This window comes from Artemia sp. Qi Xiang Cuo, chromosome 18 (assembly GCF_049724085.1).
Source record: "Artemia sp. Qi Xiang Cuo chromosome 18, ASM4972408v1, whole genome shotgun sequence".
NCBI lineage: Eukaryota > Metazoa > Arthropoda > Branchiopoda > Anostraca > Artemiidae > Artemia > Artemia sp. Qi Xiang Cuo.
In genome coordinates this window covers 58,263,308-58,287,706 of record NC_142811.1, presented here as the reverse complement: position 1 = coordinate 58,287,706, position 24,399 = coordinate 58,263,308, and the positions used below count along the sequence as shown (strand labels likewise).

The window sequence follows — 24,399 nt, the reverse complement described above, 5'->3', positions numbered from 1 at the left end:
CGAGCTGATTTTCTGCAGTAAAATGTGCGTCAGCAATTTGCTAGGTATGGAAAGCATGCAGATTCCTCGCCAGTTGCCTGGGAAGGACGTATCGCCTTTCTTAAAGATCCTCACAAGCGTGCTGCGTTTCCAATCCGAAGGTACTTTGGTGGTTGCCCAGATTACTGCGAACAACGCTGTCCAGAACTTGATGCAGGTCATAACAGTCGCTTTGATCATTTCCGCAGATATCCTGTCTTCGCCAGGCGACTTCCCATTTTTCAGCTTCTTTGCTGCTGCTATAATTTCAGTGGATGACGGCGGATCCGTGCTGATATCTAAGGAAAACAGTATTGTTGCTGGGATCTCTGGGGGATCCTCTGGTGGAGGTCTATTCAACAGCTTCTCGAAGTGACTGGCCCAAATTTCGTTTACGTCAGACTGCTGTGTTATCAGGATGCCCGCGGGGTCTGTTACTGGTCCATGTTGAATAGAGGATTTCTTTCCAATAATCTCATTAGTGATTTTATAGACGGTTCTTGAATCTAGATGGTTATTAGTTACCCAAATAAAACTTTCTGCTTTGTCGTAAGATATAATCTGTTCCTCGCATAACAGATTTTCAGGAATTTCATTCGATAGGATCACAAGCCATATTTCAGATTTGCTATCTACTGGTTCAATCATCTGTGATATTTGAATTCTTTGCATTGTTTTGGGAGGGATCTTTGTTTTCCGTATCGCGAACCCGTACAATTTCTCTTCGCTATTAGTGTCTATTAGATTCATACTGGCGCTATGCTGCGTCATTGCGGCATCTTGCGGCGTCTCATTGGGTTTTACTATGTTTTTCCATAATTCCGCTATTTTCTTGATTTCGTTTGACCTGTACTGTCGCATATCTCCTATTTTTATTTTTGCAGATTCAATACACTTATTATGAACCTCAGACATGAGGTTCAAAAGATTGCGACATTATACCGCCAGAAATTTTATTTACTGTTACGTTCTCTTCGTAACCTCTGTTACAGTTTCTTAAGGTAGAAATTCCTTCTCCTACCTTAGCCGGATAGACAAGCCTTTCGTTTGCCACGTCTAAAAGTTATCGCATATTATAAAATTTGTCGGAAAAATTCTATTATCCCTCTTCACGTCTAGGTGGATTGAACCTCTTGCATTCAATTTATGCCCTGTCACGCCAGTTAAATTGAGATTAGTAAAATTTCTTTGTTGCCTAATATGTGGAGGCAACATATTAAATACGCATGAGTTTATTATGTTCGCCGTGGCACCCGAGTCCAGTGCCTTAAAGTAAACATTTGCCACACAAAAATAATTAAATATAGGTAACTTATTATTACTATCACTAAAGGACGGTACTATTATTGGGTTGGACCTATAAAATATTCTAGGCACCCTCTGGGTCCAATTTATTCTTCTGAGGGGCCTGACGCGTTTCCCCGTGGATTTATTTCGTACGTTGGTGTCTGCAATAGAGACTCGGATATGTTCATGGAATCTCTAGCTAATTGATTTAAATTTGTTTGTCGATTTTGCCATGTATTATTACGTTAGTTTGGATTTCTTGCACTAGTGCCGGGTGTTGGCGCTGACAGCAAATGCCGTTGGCTTGAAAAATTTTCATTTCACGTCAGCCAAGTAACTATTTCCCGTCGGCTCGAAAAATTTGCATTTCCCGTCGGCCGGTAATTATTTTGTCTATTGGGGGCAGGGTTATACATATTTGGTTGGTACGCTTTGTAAGGTGCCAGTTGGCGCAATCTTCCCTGACTATAACCTAGTGCACCACTGGCGCTAAAATTTGTTCTGCCGAACAAATGGTTGCCGTAATTTTGCGTATTACCGACGGCAATCCTTGGCGTGCGATTGGGGACATAACGGTACTCTCGCGATATGCCCAACACGATTACAAATATAGCATCTTATTATTGTTGGGTTGTTTTCATAACTAATTTGTTTGACGGGCTGAAAACGTACCGTTTTCTGCCTAGCGGGTTCTTTTGTTCTATTTCTTTGTGGCACTGGGGAATTATCCCTTGAAAAGAAATTGGGAGACGCCTGATCACCCTTGAAGGTCAGGCTTGGGCTTGATTCGCCTAGGCTATTTATTTTTGTTTTGTTGTGATTTGCCACCATCGTATCGACTTCGATCAATCGCCCTACCACCTGAACTGCAAGATCTAACGTCTGACTATTTTTGGATATTACCATTCTATATAGTTTTGGGAGTAGCCCTTGCAAAAATGTATGACTTTTTCATACAGTTCTCCTGAACCTTTTCCTAATTTTGCTTCTACTGAAATCCGTATATTATCAAGATATTCTCTTACGTTTTGTGAATGGTCAAAGCATACCATTCTTTGTTTTAATTAATTTTTGGAACTAGTTTCGATAAATCTATTTTTAAATGCCGTTAACAATTTGTCTACCATATTTATTGGCAAGCTGGCGTCATCACCTATAGTATTTTCAATCTGCTTTAGGAAGGTTAAGGCTTGCCCTTTTAATATTAATAGGAGCATGCTGACTAATGTTTCTAGCTCTCTTTTCGTTAATTCTACAAACTGGGCCAATTGGATATTAAATTCGTCGATATCTGTTTGTCCATCGTATTGCGGAATTGATTTTGTAATCTCTACATTCTTCGCGACCAACTTTTTGCCATTAATAGTTCGCTTAATTCTTCTGACATTGTTGCATTTGAATAACTCAAAATAAATTTATTTTTCACTTAACCTCTTTTGGGGGAGGCTATTATCTCCTATGTGATATTTTAAAGGGATTTCCTGTAATAGCTTAGCGGTTATAGGCCTAATCACTTTTTTCTATAAGTCTATATCTCTTCAATGATATAAATTTAAATTACGAAGTTTGTAGCAATACTAGTTCCCATGTTTTCCTCCAAGTTTACAACCGCGCCACTTGTGGCGTTAAAGACTGAGGTACCCGTGGCAATAATGATTTACCGCGCTAAATGTAATGTTAAGGGGATTTACCCTGTATCCCGGTCGCGCCAGCTACGCTGTTAAGGTTTGAAGCTGTGAACTTACACCTTATAAGTTTTCCGATAGCGTCACTTGTAACACTAAAGACTGTGCCATCAAGGTCTGCGCCACAGCAATTGGGAGTAATGTTAATGGGTGACCGCGCCACTCGCTGAACGCGAGAAAATAAAATACGTAACTATATAAATGTGACCTCTTTTCCTTGAGTTATCTCGAAATCAGATTCCTTGGGGAACGTTACCGATGGAGACCTACGTACTAGTTACCTGCTGTGCGATTAGATACAGACATATAAATAAAACAAACACAAATAGAAAAGCAATAGTTTTATTGAGACTTTCATTTAGGTGCACAACAGTGATTCACTTCAACTGACAACAACAGAGGCAGAGATAATAATGACCCAATCTCTACAATGACTGCATAATGATAATTCTGACAAAATGAATGTCCAACTATTGTGAAGGGCCCGCTACCTTGTAATTATGTTTGCAATCTCACTTCATTATGCTAGCTGTCCGTCCCATAATTTGTTTTAAATATTTTTGATGATTAAACATTCGTACTGCTCTTATAACTTAAAACTTCCTGAGAAACTTTGTATCTAGCATTTTTTTATTGCCGAACATATTCGCAAAATGCAAAACTGATTAGTGTAAATGTTTGGCTGAGACTAGAATGCAGTTTTTCTTCTCTTGGTTGAAAACTTTTCTTTTGGAAATGAGATTTAAACCTAATTAGAGGAAGTTTAATTTATGTCGGAATTATCTTTAGAAAGAAAGAACTTTATTTTTTTGTATTTTATGTATATCATATATTACTCATGGTACATATTACCCTTCCCATTATATTGGCTTTGGCGATATATTTCCCTCTTCAGTTGCCTCAAAACAAATTTGGACAAATTGGCCTGCAGCTTGCATTGGGGTTTCGTCTGTTTCTTCTCTGACACCCTGGCTCCAATGTAAATGTCGTGAAGACGGGCTCCGAGGTACATATAAGTCTTCTTCTTCTTCTTCCATTGCAGCTTGCATTGGAGTTTCGTCTGTTTCTTCTTTGACACCCTGGCTCCAATGTATGTGTGGTGAAGACGGGCTCCAAGGTACATATAAGGCGTTAAACGGAGCCAAGTGAGAAGGTGAAAGCCTTGAGAGAGAGTGGAGTTAAAGACTGAGGTACCCGTGGCAATAAGGATTGACCGCGCTAAATGTGATATTAAGGGGATTTACCCTGTTTACAGATCGCGCCAGCTACGCCGTTAAGGTTTGAAGCTGTGAACTTACACCTTATAAGTTATCCTATAGCGCCGCTTATAGCGCTAAAGATTGTGCCATCAAGGCCTGCGCCACAGCAATGGGGAGTAATATTAATGGGTGACCGCGCCACTCGCTGAACGTCAGAAATTAAAATACGTAACTATATAAATGTGACCTCTTTTCCTTGAGTTATCTCGAAATTAGATTCCTTAGGGAGCGTTACTGATTGAGGCCTGCGTACTAGTTACCGGCTGTGCGATTACACGCAGACATATAAATAAAACGAACATAAATAGAAAACCAATAGTTTTATCGAGACTCAAATTTAGGTGGACAGTTGTGCTTCACTGGAACTGACAACGACAGTGGCAGAGATAATAATAGCGACGAAGACCACACTGCCTTTCCATAACAAACAACAAAAGTACGAAGAACAAAAGGGAAATCTTTTTGCAAGACAGTGGAGATAATTTGAATGAATATTTTGGCCCTATGTCCAAGGGCCGTCCTCAGCAAGACAAAAATATACATGAAAGAAAAAAGACTCACAACAAAACGCGACCAATAAAACCAAAAAGTAAATTTTTTTTTTCAAAGTAGTCCTAGCATCCTTACTTCAGCGAAGTTCAACCAGGACTGATAAAAAGTGGAAACAGTGGAAATATTAGAATTTAGAACTTCGACAATATCATCTTTATGCTGTGTTGTATGCGCTTTTCTAAATTCTGGTGTGTTCTACCTATATAATATTTGCCACAATCGCATGGTATTTGATAGACCCCTCTTTGGCGAGTAACTGGGGTTTTATCTTTACCAGAATTTAAAAAATTTATGATTCTAAAATTATTTGTGAATACTACATACAGATTATTTTTTGTGCAAACTTTTTTAAGATTTGTAGTGATTTTTGGGATATAGGGGAGGTAAATTATGTTTAAGGGCTTGTCGGACATTTCACTTGGTAAACTATCATTAATTTTACGGGAATGTCTTTTCAGTCTAAAGTTAATTACACTATTAATAAATAACATAGGATACCCATTTCCAAAAAGTATGTCCTTGATAAAGTTTAATTCTGCTATGATATGGGAATCAGAACAAATATTTAGGGCACGATCGACGAGGGATATTACGACTGCTCTTTTAACTTGTGGGGGGTGGTTTGATTTAAAATGTAAATATCTATTATTTTGTGTTGGTTTTCTATAAATTGTAAAATTGAGTTTATCAAAGCTACGAATAACTAACACATCTAGGAATGGGATTTAATTTGCGATTTCGATTTCTAAGGTAAACTGCATATTTCTATCGCATGTATTAAGGGGATCTAAAAAACTCTTAAGTTCATTTTCCCCATAGTTCAAGAGTAAAATTATGTCATCCATGTAACGTCTCTAGAAGATATGTTCAAAGAGCTACGAAAATAAAGCCAAATTTTCAGTATTTTCAACGCAATTATGCGCCAGTAACACAGAGAGGGGTATGCCCATCGCTAAACCTTTAATTTACCAGTAAAAAGAATTACATATTCGAAAATACTTTTAATACTTGTTACAGAGTTAAACCAAGGTCATTAAGACATCACAATCTATTCCTGCTGCTGAAGCTTCTATTAAGTGATAATTTTCTTTGATTTTATTTTCTAATAACTGTTCAGATGCTGTTACATCAATATTTTTACATCAATACATCAGTATTTTTTGAAACAGTATTTTTTTTTAGAAATTTATAGTTTACTTTAGAAATCGAAATCGCAAATAAAATCCCATTCCTAGATGTGTTAGTTATTCGTAGCTTCAATAAACTCAATTTTACTATTTATAGAAAACCAACACAAAATAATAGATATTTGCATTTTAAATCAAACCACCCCCCATAAGTTAAAAGAGCAGTTGTAGTATCCCTCGTTGATCGTGCCCTAAACATTTGTTCTGATTCCCACATCACAGCAGAATTAAACTTTATCAAGGACATACTTTTTGGAAATGGGTATCCTATGTTATTTATTAATAGTGTAATTAACTGTAGACTGAAAAGATATTCCCATAAAGTTAATGATAGTTTACCAAGTGAAATGTCCGACAAGCCCTTAAACATAATTTACCTCCCCTATATCCCAAAAATCACTACAAATCTTAAAAAAGTTTGCACAAAAAATAATCTGTATGTAGTATTCAAAAATAATTTTAGAATCATAAATTTTTTAAATTCTGGTAAAGATAAAACCCCAGTTACTCGCCAAAGAGGGTTTTTTTTATGTAATTTCTGATTGTTTTTTTTGTTAATGCAGCTTTTATTTTGGCTTGCCGTCATTGAATAAGTAAACAAAATTTGCATAAAAATTTTACTTTTCTTTTGCTAAATGGCTGTCTCTAAATTTGGTTCTGACGTAATTTACAAATTAACTTACGTAACGAACTTCTATATTCGTATATTTTTCTTCTGGCAAAAAATACAAAGTTGTAGATTTTTGCAAGATATGAGCTTGAAACCTATGTTATAGGGTTTTCTGATACGCTGAATCTGACGGTGTGATTTTCATCAAAATTCTTTCACTTTTAGGGGATGTTTCCCCCCTCTTTAAAAAATCAGGTAAGTTTTCTCAGGCTTGTAGCCCTTGATCAGTAATACTAAACTTAATAAAATTCATATATTTAGAATCAGCATTATAAGCCCATTCTTTTGATACATTTATTGACATCAAAGTTCCGTTTTTAAAAGTTTGGCTTACTATTGAGCTGTATCGCTTGTTTTTTTTTGTTTTTTTTATTACGTATAGGTTATTAAGTATATGGTGGTGTTCTACCCTTAGTCAATACCACGCTTTTTACGTTAAAAGTTAAAAAAAAATTTAATTCACAAACCCCTGAATCACAAAGGCCGTTAATTAGAATAGACTGCTCTTTTGAAAGCACTAAAAAAACTGTAGCGTAAAGAGCAAGGTATTGACTTGGGGGAGGACACCCTCATATACGTAATAATTTCTGTTCATTTTAAGTTCTAATGTTGCTTCTTACTTTCAGTTGAAAAAACTTGTTTTTTTAAATTTAATTTCTGATCGTTCTTTAAATAATGCTTGAAAATCCAGCGCCCCCTTCATAGAAATTACCTTACCCAAAGAAACATCCTCCACAGAAAGATTCTCCCGGGTACCCCCCTCCTCCAGCCCCCCTTCCGCTCACCAGTAAAACATCCTTCCTGAAAATGTCTTTATACTTCCCAATAACCAATACAATATTTAAGCAATGGGCAGAGTTCATAACTTGCAGCCCTTCCCCTGGGAACTGTGGGGGACTAAGTCATCGTAAAAGACATTTATTAGATTTTCGACTATGCTAAACAAAATGGCTATCTCAAAATTTTAATTGGGTGACTGAGAAAAAAATGACAGTGGGAGGGGGCCTAGTTGCCCTCCATTTTTTTTGGTCACTTAAAAAGGGCACTAGAACTTTTAATTTCCGTTCCGATGAGCCCTCTTACGATATTCTAGGATCACTGGGTCAATACGATTACCCCTGGGGAAAAAAAACAACAAATAAACACGCACCCGTGATCTTTCTTCTGGCAAAAAATGCAACATTCCACATTTTTGTAGATAGGAGCTTGAAACCTCTACAGTAGGGTTCTCTGATACACTGAATATGATGCTGTGAATTTCATTAAGTTTCTATAACTTTTAGGGGGTCTTTCCGCCTTTTCTCGAAAATCAGCCAAATTTTCTCAGGCGCGTAACTTTTGATAGGTAAGATTAAACTTGATGAAACTTATATATTTGAAATCAAAATTAAAATTTGATTCTTTTGATGTATCTATTGGTATCAAAATTCTGTTTTTTAGAGTTTTGGTTACTATTGCGCCGGGTCGCTCCTTCCTTACAGTTCGTAAGCACGAACCGATTGATGACCTAGGCATAAAGTAGGTGGTTCAAGAATCAATTTCAATCAGACTTAAGATTAATAATAATATTTACTTAAATAGAGACTTTGGGGAATATACACTAAATGCCCTATTCACAAATTTAATTAAAAATGATCTTAAAAAATATTTTAAAAAACCAATAGACATTAACACAGAACCAGCCACACAAAGACATTTGAGGTTATCTTCCAAAAAAGCTGGGTTAGCAATAAGAGCATGTTTTTGAATTATCTCTTTTTCATATCAACTAATCTCCTTGGTTTTACCTCACTTTTTATCAGTCTTGGTTGAACTTTGCTGAAGTAATGATGCTTGGACGGCTTTGAAAAAAAATTTTAGTTTTTGGTTTTATTGGTCGCATATTGTTGTGAGTCTTTTTTATTTCATATATTTTTTGTCTTGCAGAGGACGGCCCTTGGACATAGGGCCAAAATTTTCATTCAAATTATCTCCAGTGTCTTGCAAAAAGATTTCCCTTTTGTTCTTCCTACTTTTGTTGTTTGAGAGGCAGAGATAATAATGACCCAATCTCTACAATGACTGCATAATGATAAATTCTGACAAAATGAATGTCCTATAATAGTTCTGACAAATGAATCGAAGATTATGACCACTGAATGCTTTCTAATTTAGCTTCCTAATCTTGAAAAGCTTTCTAAAAGCTTTCATCTTGAAAGCTTTCTAATTTAGTTAATTATTAATTGAGTAAAAATATATTAAGACGCAAAAACAACGTTTCAAAATACCACTTTTTAAGATAAAGATACAAATGGTGGAATGTGTGGGCTTGGAGAGAACTTGCTCAATAACCAATTCCCTGGCTAGATCTGTCAATGTACCGGAAGGAGGTGGTTAGGTTTTCATATATATACCCCGATTTCTGAGACTGAAGGCAGACCTTTTGACTTGCCGGGTGAACCTTTGCCCGTTTATTTTCTCATTAGAAATACCTTGGGATCTTGTCGGACTATTGTAAGTGTCTCTAACTTATCTTATATTATTGTAGTTTTTGAGACTTGTGGTCTATTTGGAACAGCTAGTCCCAGTAGCATATCTATGTTTGCAATCATCATGTGTAAACGGAATTGAAGCATTGTGTTTTAGACAACATCTCTGCAATCTACCTTTAGCACCTCGAACGTAACCAGTCGGTACGTCTCATTAGTTCTGTCATAGCCTAAGGCACGCTACCAAAGTTAAATTAACTTAGGGCCAAACTTTATCTCCCCTATAAAGGGAGAATAGAGGCATCTACGACTAAAACACCCAAACACGATAAAATACACATTACAACAACTGGTGGTCGCTGGAAAAACTGGGTCGAGAAGGCTAGATAAAAATAGTAGATTGAAATAAAATGTCTTTACCAGAGGAAAAAATGACTTCCCTATCAACAGTACTTGAAATTGCAAAAATTATACCAGAATACGCGGGAAATTCAGATGTAGACGAGTTCATCGAAAAATTAAAAATTTTCGACGAACTAACTGAATCGTTTGAGGATAAGGTCAAAGAGCAATGTGTTGCCGCCAGATTAAAGGGAAGCGCCTTTAAACATTTTGAGGCAATTAAGGAAAAAGAGCCCAAGAACATCAGTACTCTAACTGAATCTTTTAAAACAAGATTCATAGAAACAAGCATCTCCGAGAGGTTAAGAACAGAGGTAGTCACATTCAATACCTCAACTAGTATCAGGGAATATGCCGAAAAAATTTGTAGATCCGTGTGTTTACAATTAGAGAAAGGCGGAAATGACGAGACAGTACAGAAAGTACAACTACATACTTTTACCCAAGGGTTACCAAAAAAGTTATTAAGACTAATATTATCGCGGAAACCTGAAAATTTAGAGCAGGCTATAATACTAGTCGAAACAGAAGTAAAAATTGACGAGGCTATGAAAAAGTTTGACCAGATGTCAATAAATAAGACAGGAGCCCAAGAAAGTATAAAATGAAAGGGGTCAGAAAAGGTTGAGCGTTGAGGAGCCGAATCGTGAACCAAAAAGGCGTGACGAAGGCCGAGGGTCGCCGTCTAGGGAAATAGCTGACAGATTCCACGACCTTGAGAGATTAGCAGCTAATAACTATAGAAAATATGGGCACTTTCCACCACCAAAGACAGATAGCTGGGGGAGCGACAAAGACAGATCAAAAATATATAGGAGTAATCAGGAAACAAAAAAATAACTTGAGAGAAAATCTAATTGCTGTTATTGTAGGAAACCGAACCATTGTGCAGCAAATTACTGGCATACAATACTCAAAGAAGGCCAGACGTAAAAAACAAGACACCAGTTCAGAGCGCTGGAGGGCAGAAATTTAGGAAGGCAGGGAACAACTAATACTTGGCAAACTCCTAATAATATTCCTGAATTTAGGCCTAGGAGACAAATGGTTAACAATACCCAGGGTCAAAGTTGCAGCGCTGAAGAAAACTGGGATAATCCCAGAAACTTTTGGCCAAACAGTGGGCATTTAAACGGAGAAACCAGCCTTTAAGGGTCGACAGAGCTGTTTCCTTACAAAGACCCCTATATAGTTTAGAATGTTGTGATACAAATACAAATAATAATAATTTACCGATTCTGCGCTGTTTTAAAATTGAGTGTTCAAAATTTACCATGTTTACTAGATACAGGCGCATCTAAATCATTAATTCGAGAGGAAGTTTTTAAGAGGTTTCCTCCTAGTGTCAAAAATCGCGTAAGCAGATGCCAGAATACCCTGACATCAGTGACAGGGCACAAGCTGAAAATTTTGGGAGAATGTCCACTGAAATTTAGTGTAGGGGATAAAGAAATAACAGTAACAGTAATAATATACAAGCAGCTACCATTTCCTTGTATTCTATGAGTAGATGCCATCAGAAAATATGGGATTGTATGGGAACCCTTATCCGATGCAATAACCATAAACCAGGCAAATGAAAATAATGGGCATATTTGCGTGACAACAGATAACGAAAGTGAAGATTCGAATTATAACCTAAAAATAAGCGGAAAAATCACCAAAGAAGGGGGAACGACAGCTCAAGTTCTAGCGACATTAAATGCAAAAGAAGGAAAGGTTAAAACAATGGATGCCATGATAGGAGGGTACACCATAAAAGAATACCCGATGGTTTTTGAGGAAAATCAAGTTATAAAAATTGAAAATGGTATAACATACTTAAAACTATCAAATCTAAGTAATAATAAAACTAACTTGGATCAGTGGAAAAGATTTCAAATTCGGAAATAAAATCTATAAACAGTCCAGAATTAAGCGTAAACTTCACTAGCCACGAACAATTATCCTCATTAAAACCGCAATCACAAGAAAAGTATGGAATGTCGAAAACGGATTTTTTGCAGCAATTTGATTTAAAACATTTACCGGAAAACGTAAAAACTAGGGTGGAAAATATTCTTTGGGATTTTAAATGGACTTTCGCAAGACACAAAGCGGATTACGGATTAACTCACTTAATCACTCACAAGATATCAACAGAGGGCCCTACAATCAAAAAATCACCGTATAAAACACCTTATCATTTAAAACCATGGCTAGAAAGCCAAATAAAAGAAATGGAAGATCTGGGAATAATTAAAGAAAGTGTAAGTGATTGGTGCTTTCCACTAGTAATAGTCAGGAAAAAAGATACCACCTGAAGATTATGTATAGTCTGTAGATCATTAAAGTCCGTCAAGATAAAAGACGTGATGAAGTTATCAGGAATCGATGCGATTTTAGATTCGTTAGGAGGTTAAAAATATGACACTAGTTTTGATTTAATAGCAGAATATTGGCAAATCGCTTTAGATGCAGAAACAAAGCATAAGGCTACAGTAATCTTAGACGATGGAAGAACGTTCACATTTGAACGTATGCCTTTTGGCTAATTGTTTCAGTTGACTAATAAATTTGGTGCTAAAGGATAACAAACCGAGAGAAAAAAAGACATCTTGGCTTATTAAGATGATGTAAGTTTGTTGAATGAAAACCTGGAAGACCAGTTTTTGGGACTTAGAAATATACTGAAAAAGTTTAAAAAAGCAGGCTTAAAATTAAAACCAGAAAAGTTAAAAATAATAGTACCAAAATTAGTTTTTCTTGAACACCTGATAAACCAAGGTACTATTTCACCAAATCCAGAAAAATTTATAGTCATAGAAAATTTACAGCCTCCTAAAGATCAAAAAAGTTGCAGATCTGTTTGTGGTTTGTTCAGCTATTTCAGACAATATATTTAAAATTATGCCACAATAGCACAACGTTTGACAAACCTTTTGAAAAAATCAGGTCAATTCGAATGTCCAGAGGACGCAAAACAAGCGCTAAATGAAATAAAAAGGCAATTATTACTGGCACCAATACTAAAACTACCAGATTTGTCACAAGACTTCTGTTTGCAAACAGATGCTTCGGGGTACGGTATCGGGGCCATATTATTAAACATAAATTCTGAAGGAGTAGAATCAATAGTTCAATACGCCAGCAGGTCACTGACGGAAGCAGAAAAAAAAATATCCAACAGTTGAAAGGGAATATTTGGTAGTTGTTGTTTTCACAGAATATTTCGACAATTTTTATTTGGAAAAAAATTCATGTTACACATAGAGCAAAAATCGTTCATATGGCTACATACGATGCAAAATACTTCAGCCCGACTGACACGGTAGATACTACGTCTACAAGCATATTCATATACCCCAATATATATAAAGAGCCTTACAAACATTTTACCAGATTATTTGTCACGAAATCCAGATACGGAAGGAAATTTGGTAATAACCATCCAGAACGAACTGGAGTGGCCAGAAATACTGTCTAATGAAAATATTGCGGACCATCAAGATAAAGATGATTTTTGTTTAGCAATGAAATCCTTTTTATCAAAAAGAACGGAACTGCCAGAGCACTTTAAACATTTTTTAAAGGTCTTGGATAATTTTGATCTGAATGAAATTAATAATCTTTTCGTAAGATATCATAGACCATTGGAAGAATATAGAAAAAATGACTTTAAAATTATTCCAGTAATTCCAAAATCTGTGGAAGGAGAAGTTTTACAGATGGCACATGCGACGATTGGCTGTCACATGGGAGAAGCAAAAACTATGGGGAAACTGAAAGGATATTTTTATTTTCCAAAAGTGTTCTCAAAAGTAAAAGCTTACATACAAGGGTGCCAAGCGTGTGTCAGACAAAAGTGGCCACCAAGGGCCCCTCGGGTCCACATAGGTCAACATCCCACGCCTTCGGGCGTGGGAAGAATTATGTCAATAGACGTTTGAGGAACAGGTGAAAGTTTACCAGTTTCCAGGAAAGGAAAAAGGTGCGTACTAACCATAGTAGACCATTTTAATTCATATTTATACGCTTTTCCAATTAAAGACGAAAAGACAAAAACCATTGTGAAAGTTTTGGTCAATCGCCTATTTCTGGAACACGGGATTTTCCCTAGAGTTTTACTTAGGGACAATGGGCCATGTTTTAAAGCCAAATTATTAGACGAAATTACAGGATATCTGGGGGTTAGACGATGGTTTACCTCGTCTTACCTGGCAGCAGGTAATGGGAAGGTTGAACGTAAGCATAGAGAATTAGCTTACATGCTGGGAATACATGCAAGAGAGGAAAATAAAAATTGGGATGAAAATTTACCATTTGTAGTATTTGCAATAAATACGGCTTTTTCACGTACCTTAAAAGAAACGCCATTTTTTTGCAACACATTAGAGATCCCAGAATTTCTTTAGATGAAATACAAAATGACAGAATATATTAAAACCTAGACCAATATAAGCAAGAGATGGTGATGCGAATGAAAAAATCTATGGATCAAGTTAAAGACAATCTTGAAGATGTGAAAACAGAACAAAAACAAACATATGACAGAACATACAACAATAAAACAAATGACTATTTTTTAGATTTGGTTTTTGTTTACAAAACAAATATGGAAGGAACAAAAAAGTTAAAGCAGAAATGGGATGGACCCCACAGGATTATAAAAATTCTACCAAATAACTTAACATATGTTCTAAAGCATCAGTACAAGGAAAAGGAAGAAATAGTGCACCATAATAGAATGAAAAAGGTATATTTTTCAAAACCGTGGAAAACAGAGCCTATACTTTCAGAAGAAGAAATAGAAGACACGATCTCACCAGTATATATCAGAAGACCATATGAATTTTATGACCTTTTTAACGACCACAACAGTTGGGAGAAGTGGAAGGAATATTTAGCCCAGTTTTGGCTGCATACTTTCCACAACAAACAAGAAAAAAAAAGAGAAGTTCAATATTCATCGGATACTAGCGATGAAAGCGACAGAGAAGAGCCTCAAACACAACCTACTGGTTTAAGACATAATAAACCAGAGGTTAAATCCAAAGAGGAAGAAAAATTGGAAAAAAACAAAAAATTATCTAATTTTCATACACTAGACTCACCTACTGTCGTAGCGCAAAAATGGCTTTTGGAACAAACGCCATCTACCAGACGCGAGCTAACAGAATGTGACACCGGAAATTCTTCGACAGAAACCGATATAGCTAAGCCTGGGCCATCGTCGAGAAAACCTTCTTTGAGAGAAAAATTATGGAGAACAGTAAAGAAACCAAAGGGGCAGCAAGAAGTTCCTTTTTCAGCCACACAAGTTGCTAAAACACTTATGAAAGATTGAAGATATTTGACGAGGCAACAAAACATCACTCGGACTCAGAGCCTTGTAAGCCACATTATAGAAAACACGGAAAAACTTGCCAATATTACAAAGAAGAAAAGCAAAAGTTTGGGGTCCAGAACTCGGACCAGGAAAGGGAGAAAGGCTGAACAAGCGCAACCCCCAGCATATTAATATTTTACTAAAAAAATAATAACAAAAAAGAATATATTAAATAAAAATCAAACGAGTGTAAAAGCCGCTAAAGAAATATCTATATTTTCTTTTTAATCGGCATATAGCTAACCTCAAGTTTTCCTTCAAATACATATCGCCACTAAAAATTATGAACGTAACATTCCAACGCCAGATCATTAGCTCCGATCGGAAGTGACATCATAGGTTCCTGCAAAAATTTTGTTTCCAATACGAGATAAGACTTCGTGAGCGGTGAAATGTCAAACTTGTCAAAACGAATTAGGCTTCGTTTCAAAAAAAAAGAAAATAAGTAAGGCCACGTATATTGAAAAAAATTTTTTTTTTCTTTCGGGGGGGGGGGGATAATTTAAAAAAACCGAAAAAAAAAACGAAGGAGGTTAGTTTACTGAAATAGGATCATTGGAAGCTAGCAAATTTGGGGTTGAGCTCAATCACTGCTGGTCTCTCGTTGTTAAGTACATGCAATGCATCTACTGACCTTTGACTCTCTGAAGTGACACTTTCAGTCGGATTTGAAAAATTGTTTTTGAAGAATTTTAAAACTATTATAATGGGAAAAATAGCAAGAGTTTACATTATGTGGCCACTACATGAATAAGCTAGTTGTAATCTCATTATAATTAGTTATAGTCTAAAAGAATATTTTTTTTATTAGTTACAAATGGTAAAAAGAAAAAGAAAAGAAATTTTAAAGAAGCGCTATAAAGGTTTAAGCAAAACTTAGAATAAGCTTAGAAAGTAAAAAGAGTGCTAGGTAAAGTAAACGAAAAGCGAAAAAAAAAATTATAACCTAAAAAAATAAACGTACCAGGAGGTAAAAGCCAACGACAAAATCCATTAAAAATCAGCCAAAAAATAACCCCATCGTCACAAGAAAACCACAGTTGTTCAAGATACTAATTTTAACTCTAGCGATGTATTGGATCTGAGAAAACGAATTGGCACAGGAGATCCCTAGTTTAAACAATTGGTTTTCACCTGTGCCAACCCAAACACCCAAATCCCAAGCCGTTGAACCCTAACAGAAACTAAACGTATCCACTATTTGAAAACAAAATATAACCTTTCACAACAAAAAAACTCGCCGTAATGAACATAAATGCATTCTTGTAATTCTTCCAAATTCAAGCTTATCAGTAAACCGCAGATACGGAGCACCGAATTCAAAGTTATTTAGCCTTGCAAGGGAATTATTGCCTCTCTTTGGCAAACAAAATAGTATTTAAAGCTAGGATAAAATTGGCAACCAATATATCGTAAAAGTTGCATTTTAAGTAAGAAATGAGAACTAGCAAATGCAAGGAGAAACTTAATTAAAAGTGTTAAAAAAAAAATTAGCTGAAAAACTATAGTACTTTTCTAACACAAAAACTTTAGAAGAAAAATTTTAATTATTTCAAAAAAATACAGGTTACAAAAATTAGACACCCCCCACCCCACCCCTTAGAAAAATGGAGATAAAGAAATTGATCATAAAGGGAAATAATCAAAAAAACTTTTTAAGGTTATTGAAAAAGAACATGGAATATATAAATATAAGCTTTAAAAAAAGACATATTTTACTGAAAAGCGGGAAAAGACTTGAAAAAACCCTTAGGCTCCATTGAAATATCGTAAAAAAAGAGAAGGGTTCAAGTTGAAAATATAGCCAGACGAAACTAAAAGCAAATATACTGAATGAAGTCAGTTAATCTCTGTTATTCGCACTTATTGAACTTGTCGGACGAACTAGTTTGAAAATTTTACTAAATAAGTACAAATAAGTAGCATTAATACTACGGAGCCACCGTTACATTGGTAAACGCGGGCCGAGATAAATAGAAATATTGGACAAATGCTCAAAGTAGTCAAGAAAAGAAATTTGGCTCTCATATGTGGAAGCGTTTTCAGAAAAATGACTAGCATGACATAAATTGAAAGTAAGGCACATAATAGCCTTAAGAATTTGATTATTGTGTGCAGAATTATTTTGTGTGCAGGTTCATAATAGTCTTTTTAGCTGTAGCTGATGACAAGAGAACTTAGAAACGTTATAGAGCTACCAGAAGGCAGCCCTGGTAAGCAAACTTCCAGGGTACGGGCACAAGTCAATTGGTAGTGCCAAAACAGGTAAAAAAGAAGAGTAGCTAAAATTTTTAGCTTATGAGATCTAAGCTGTAAAAAAAACTCTAAAACCAAAAAGAAATCAAAACTGAAAAAAAGGGATATCACAGACAAAAACGTTACAGAACTTCCTAAAGTACTAAATAATTCGAAAAGAATTGAAAGTCTTAAGAATTTGAATCGACAAACAGGCTTATAAGATAATGACAGTTAATAACACAAGTGAGTTCGAAATAGAACCAAAGTTTTAAAACAAAATGTATATAGCCGTATATGAGAAAAGTTATATAGTTGTAACAAATGTAATTGAGAAAATATCTACTGTTATAAATACTAGTCTATACCGTGTTTTGTTTTTAAAAATGCTTTAAGTTTTAACCAATAGTATAATAAAATATCTAGTTTTACGACTTAAATACTTGTGTAAGTTATTACACATTGCTTATATATATATATACGATATTTGAATTTACTTTAAATTTTAACTACTGATTTAATGCTCTATGTAAGTGTTTGACCTCGTGTCAAAGTATTAATAATGTTTTTTATTGTAAAATAATCTGTTTTGTATTAAGTTTGAAAGAATAATCCAGCAAGGAACATAATGTTTCAATTTAAGCGGGTTTCGATGATTTTTGGAGTGACAAAAAAAATTGGAGAAAGTAATTAAAGTAATTAACTTTCGAATGCATTGATATATACGAAAATTGAGTGTTTCATTTTACTATATATGTAAAAATACATGCTTTATATGTATACTAATGTGGATATTTATTTTAGATACAGCATTAGCTATTTTTCTTTGAAATAAAATTTTTCTTAGCATTTTTTCGGATCAATTTTTCCTCCAATCATATTTTGACACATTTTTGGGAAGTAACAAATTTTGAAGACACTTCAAATATATCCTGATACTATCATCTCATACTCGATCAACTGATATTTTGGAAACTATAGCAGTAATACAGGCTTTACTACAAGTTCGTCAGAAAGTGAATTAAATTCAGAACTTAATTTAGGCCTAGAAAATGTGCTACATAGCCAAATGGCTTATGTTATTGAAATATGTGAAAATAATTTGTGCTGAAAAAAAAAAAATGTGAAAATTTTCAAATCAATAATGTTATATGTGATTTAACCAAGCCATTTCTAAAACAAAAAAAATAAACGGTATATCAACCACATCACACAGATAAATTAAATTATTAATGGGAATTAAATTTAAACTCGAAAAATTCATAAAACTTTTCTAATATAAATCTAATTTAAGCAAAACCACTAATATTATATTTAAGCCGCTTGGGGTCAAGAAAAACAGAAGATGCATATGAAGAGGGTAAAAAAGTAATTGTCAGTCCTAGAGACAGAGAAAAAGAGAAACAAGGATGAATTTCAAATTGAAATCCTTCGACAGAAAAGAACATGGCCTATATTTGACCAGAAACATGACCCTAAGGAAACCCATTGAGGGTAGATGCACATAATGACCCAAAGATGACGGCATAATAACTGTAAACGAAATTAAGTTGTTTTGAAAGTAAAATATTGAGAATTGGGAAAATTCTTCTTTGAATGGGTAATATTGTGGGAAAGCTTTCTGATTCAGTTAATTATTAATTTAGAAAAAATATATATGACATAAATATGAAGTTTCGAAATACCCCCTTTTATTAAGATAAGGAACATATCCTGCCAAGTTCTGTTTAACGGGAAATTGAGAAATTACCACTTCCTAGCGATTACGTGGTAAGGTGTGGTTGATAAAAATGTATAAAAGATACATTTTATCGGAAGGGAAAATCTTATACTAACTTTTATGCTGGACTGACCTCTAGTCCGTTGTTTTAGAAATACTTTGGGACTTTGTCTTATCATTGTAAGTGTCTAAGTATCTATTTATATATTATTGTTGTTTTTTTGAGACTTGTGGTCTACTTGGGACAGCCAGTCCCAGTAGAAAGAATATATCCGATTATATTATACGTTAATTGAATGAAAATATTGTGTTTTAGGCAACCTCGCTACGGTATACTTTTAGTCCCTTGAACATAATCTTTTTGTACCCCTCATTAGACTAGTAAGATTCTTGTTCACACCACCGAAGCTAAAATACTTAACGGCCATAGTTTATATTCCCTATGGATGGAGGCTATAGGCATCTATAATAAAACCCTTCAAAAACTATAAATAACACTTCACAACAAATGTTTTTTTATTATAGTGATTTGCTCAGAAAGGGAATTTTGGTACATAATTACCGTATTCTTTTTCCCTTTTGATCCTATAAGCTTAAGTTGGCCTGAACACTAACCACTTAATCTAGGATCTGGTTCCAATCCTGGAAGTAGGTTATTATTTGCCCATTTTAACTACTTTCCTATATAGAAATAAGCCCATTATTAGATTGATAGGCCTACCGTACCATGTCTGTCAACCATTCTCAGGCCAACTTACCTGAGAAACACAACTTAGTCCATGCCCTGTGGTTCACAATGCTGATTTCTTAGGGTATGATTCACCTCCTTTGGACTAATAAAAACAGGGTCTGCATTTTCTCTCTACATATAATGGTTGTGTTTCTTAACTTTAATATAATCTTTTCTTTGAAAGTGTAAGTGACATAGGCGACTAAGTTTTCAAAACTAATTCTGGTTAGACCCTTTTAGAACTAAAAGATCATCTTTCTGCTTTTGCCTTACCGTCAGTCATATCAATGACTGCCAGAGTGCTCCTGCACTCAGGAATTGCACACTTTCTATTCAAACGGATTTTATCGTTATTTCTTAATTTGGATGTCTTTGCCAATATTGCGATACTGTTCTCAATACTAAGAAAATAAGCCTCGCTTATTTTTCTATCTGGGCCACGAATAAATTAATTTTGCCCAAAGCCTTAATAACTTCAAGAATTTTGAGCTTTAAAACATGATACTATTGGCTTTCTGAATTAAAAAACCTAAGAATGTTGTCTTATGAAGACCCAAATTGCTTTCATAGAGCCTTCAAATTGGAAAATTTTGGCCTAATCTACAGCATTCTAGAGAACAAAAGCTTAAAAAGTCCTGATTCAGGTATTTAATGATTTTTAGTGGGTTTTTGTATTCTTTTTCTTATTAACTGGCAGTTTACTATTGAATTGTAAAAATTTCAATAATTTTTTTTCAATAATGTACATTAAACGCTTTCGAAATTTCTGAACAAACAGCCTATCAAATCCAAATTAAAGAAAATTTGCCGAAATCTAAAATTTGATATTTTTCTATTTCTTTAAGTATAACAATGCAACACAACTCCTGTGACAAATCTTACTCTGAGATTTTTTTCCATCTGAAGCAATGCAATCTTGATTTAATTTCAGTTTTTACTCTGTGCCTACTTATTTTAATAAAATTGTTATAATATGTATAGATTTTTATTACCCAACTCATTGCACAAAATAACATAGCAGAAGGAATAAGTGAAAAAGAAAATATACAAAGAAAAGTCAACACTGAAACAATGTGAACACCGTACTGAAGGGTTTTCAAAATCGTTGTTTTGAGTTAACAATGCTTCTTGACTACTAAGGTCCTTGAAAAGCAATGTAGGGTATTACTACAGTTGGGCTTAAAATCTGGGGCCCATACTACCAAGCTGAATTCAAACCCACTACACTACCACAGGACAAATTTCGTCAGGTGTATGATTTGAACTCCTGGATAGACCATGTTAGACCGTAGATCTTGTACGTGTTTGAGACGGTTACTTTGTGCGTGGACTACTCTGACAATTTTGAGAATCGTACGTCCCTTAAACTGTTTTTTTTAAGTACTTACCTTCAATCCTTTTCCTTCAAAATTTACTACCCTTTGATGATTGGCTTCCTTGAGTCTGCTTTTTTGTTCTGTGCAAAAATGGCTTCTTCACCCTTTGCAAAAGTATGTCATTATGTGTTTTCCAGTGATCATTAGGTGAAAAATGAAGAACAAAATAACATACCTTTTTTATTTGCCAGATCTCTTTACTTTTATAATAAAATTTTGCAGACTTGTTTATTGTTTTTTCTTAGCTTACTAAGAACCATACTTCTTGTTTTTTCACCATTTAATTACAGTCTTTTGAGATTCAAGTGATCTGAAATTAATCCACACTACAATTTACCCCACTCAGTTTTCTTCGATTATCAGTATCTCTATTCTAGGCGTACAGATGTAGAAGACCCAAGAAAAGGAGATAGGGTATGTTCATGTCATTTCAAAGATCGAAAAAAAAAGGAAATCTATCCAAGTTTATTCTCATGGAGCAGAGAACGTTTATTTGACTTCCCAGCACACAAAAGACCGTGCAAGATATTGAAGGCTAATAGATCACCCTTTCAACCTTGAACGAGAAGGCAGTACTATTGCAACTAGCAGTGTTGAAATTTTTAGTGACCCTTCTCAGTCAGATAAAGCAACCATAACTCCCACAAAATTACTTTTGAAGGTGGATATGAGATTAGTAAGCAAAGAAAACGAATACTTTAAAAAGAGAGTTGAGACTCTGGAAAAAGTGCTTCTTTATCAACAAGAAAGACTAACGGTAGCAGTGCTGAGGACTAACACTCAATTGTGGGGCATGTATTGTAGTTTACCAGATGAAAATGCCCTCACTTTTATTTTTGAACTTTTGAAATCAATACCCTTAAGATATAACATGAGTTGGAAAGTTGAAACTCTAAAAACTGAAGAAGTATTGCTGACTCTAATGAAACTGAGATTGAATGCTCCATTTGAAGATCTGGCATCCAGGTTTGGAGTACGCAGAACTACTATTGAAAATATTTTAAACTCAATGATTCCTGTGCAGTATGAAATGTTCTATGTAAACCTGATTCACAAGACACCATACCCTTCCGTATGCCTGTCATATTAATATAGGCTATTAGTCCAACTTTACATGAGGATTTTATCCAATTGAATTTGGAGACGTTTTGTTGTTCATGAGAAGCTATTATTTATATGAGACTGTTCTTATTCTATAAGGTAGAGTGCATCAAAACCATGTGTTTGATTCACTTTTATACCAAACTAGAATTGGTAAATTATGATGAAGTTTTGTTGCTTTTATCTTATCACATTGCCTTAAGATTAAGTAGGGACATCACCTTTTGATTGTCTAGGAATTAGCAGATATCCAAAACAAAAAGTAGTATCATTAGACTCCCCAATTGAAACTTTTTGCAAATACAATATTTGTTTGCCTTGAAGTGCACCCTACCCATCATAAATCGCAAATATAGTTGTAAATAATATATTTCTCAATTGTCGAAATTTCTTTGTGCATTGTATTCCTTTTCTATTGGTTGTTTTGATTCTTAACCCAGCAAACTTATTGTATCATTGCAAAACAATTAAAATCACTTGGATAAACATTATAGAAAAATGGAAATTACAATGGAAAACAAGTGAATATCTGATCAATAAATACCTGTTGCATATTATAAAGTAAAAAGGGTATTCTTATATTGTTTTCTTTCAGTTTTATATATATCGTATCGTTATATTTGACATCATCGGGGGGAGGGGGGGGGTGTATTGTTAGAGTAACAAATGTAATTATGGTAACAGTCTTGATTGGAAGTTCTGCAGAAGGAATCATCTTTAGAAAACAAAAGTAGTAGTTTTTAACTTTTATTTTATGCTCTTTTTAAGATGTAGTATGTCCATTTTTGAAAGTGAAACTCAACCCCTTGACAGTCCTATATATAGCCCTAGGATCTATAGAAAAATAAAGCTAAATTCTAACATGAAATTCTTACCTTAAGCCGTATTTTTTATTAATCACTGTTGTCTCATTTGCTTTCATGGCCATCTCAGCCAGCTGTGTTTAAGAAGACAACAAGGCAGCTATAAAAGTAATATTATTGGAAGCAGCAGAATATAATGTGCTGTTGACTATAAGGAATTTTACCCTGAGTCTTCAAAACAAATCCTAATTTAGACATCATGACAAAAACCGAATGGCTGTTTTGTATCATTTGACCCCTTTCAAAATTGGGAATAAATTAAATTTCATTGGTCAAATGTTAAATTTCATTGGTCAACTTTTTTCAAATGTTTATCTCCCATCCTCCACCCCCTTTTGGTCACTTGTATGTGGTTGCGATTGAATTATGCTTTATTTTGCAGATAAAGAGAGAAAATGCTGTAAACACAACATCAAAAAGAGAGAATAAAACAAGAGCTAGAGAGGAAAATGTTTGTCTGTACATAGTAGGTCCAACAGAAAAAGAGTTCTATGATATAAATAGGGACTATAAAATTAAATTTATTTGGTATATTGTTTACAATATTCCAAAGTATTTTTAAAATCAAACGGACAGAGGTTTGCCCGGCAAATATATTAGTGTGCCCTCGGTCCCAAAATTTTAACATTATATGCTGAAAGATAACCACATCAAAACCCGCCAATTTGCGTACTTAGCCACGAAAGTGGTTAGTAGCAATTTCCCCTTTCAAACCTCAGATAAGGGTTGTTTTCTCTTATATAAGTAAAACATTGGTATTTCGAAACTTAGCAATTTGTATTGGTTTGGGATATAAATATTTGATTACATTTTAAATTATTTCTACTTAATTAGATGGCTATCAAAGTATTCCCTCTTTTAGCAAGAATTGTCCCAACTCTAAATATTTCACTTTTGGAACATCAAATTTTAAATACTTCGAATATGCTTCTTATTCTGCCACTGTTTGTGGGTCATTCTGTACATACAACCTCATTTGGTTTCTTTAGGGTTTGTTTTATGGCAAAATGTCATGCCATGTTTGTTATTCAAGGATATCAATTTTTGGGATGAATCCTTGTTGTACTTCTTTCTCTCTTTTTCATTTCGTCTGGAAGACAATAAATTTCTCTTTTCACATCCTTTTCTAATATGTATCTTCTCTTTTAGTTTGACTCACAATGGCTTAAGTATTATATCAGTGTTTTTACTTAAATTAGATTTAAAGTTATATTTGAAACTATTTGATTAATTTAAGTTTAAATTTAATTCCCATTAATAATTTAATTGATTGGACTGTATGGTTGATTTAACATTATATTCTGGGGTTAGAAATGCCTTGGAGAAGTTATACATAACAGTTTTAGTAAACACAGATTTCCCTCAACCACAACATATTCCCTCAATCTGCTTTTACATCTTAAGCTTTGAATATTACTGATTTAAGTTCACTTTTCAGTCTACAAATTTTTTTTAAATTCTCACTATTTACTGCTTGT

At 34.5% G+C, this 24,399-nt stretch overlaps 1 long non-coding RNA gene across 1 annotated transcript in view; it reads left to right on the top strand.

Annotated features, from left to right (window-relative positions):
- Positions 1–24,040, top strand: part of LOC148941700 (uncharacterized) — a 29,851-nt gene extending 5,811 nt beyond the window's left edge. The window contains exon 2 of the long non-coding RNA XR_016143255.1: positions 21,335–24,040. This is a non-coding gene — a long non-coding RNA (uncharacterized LOC148941700). The remainder of the gene's footprint in view (positions 1–21,334) is intronic.
- The last annotated feature ends 359 nt before the right edge of the window (positions 24,041–24,399 follow it).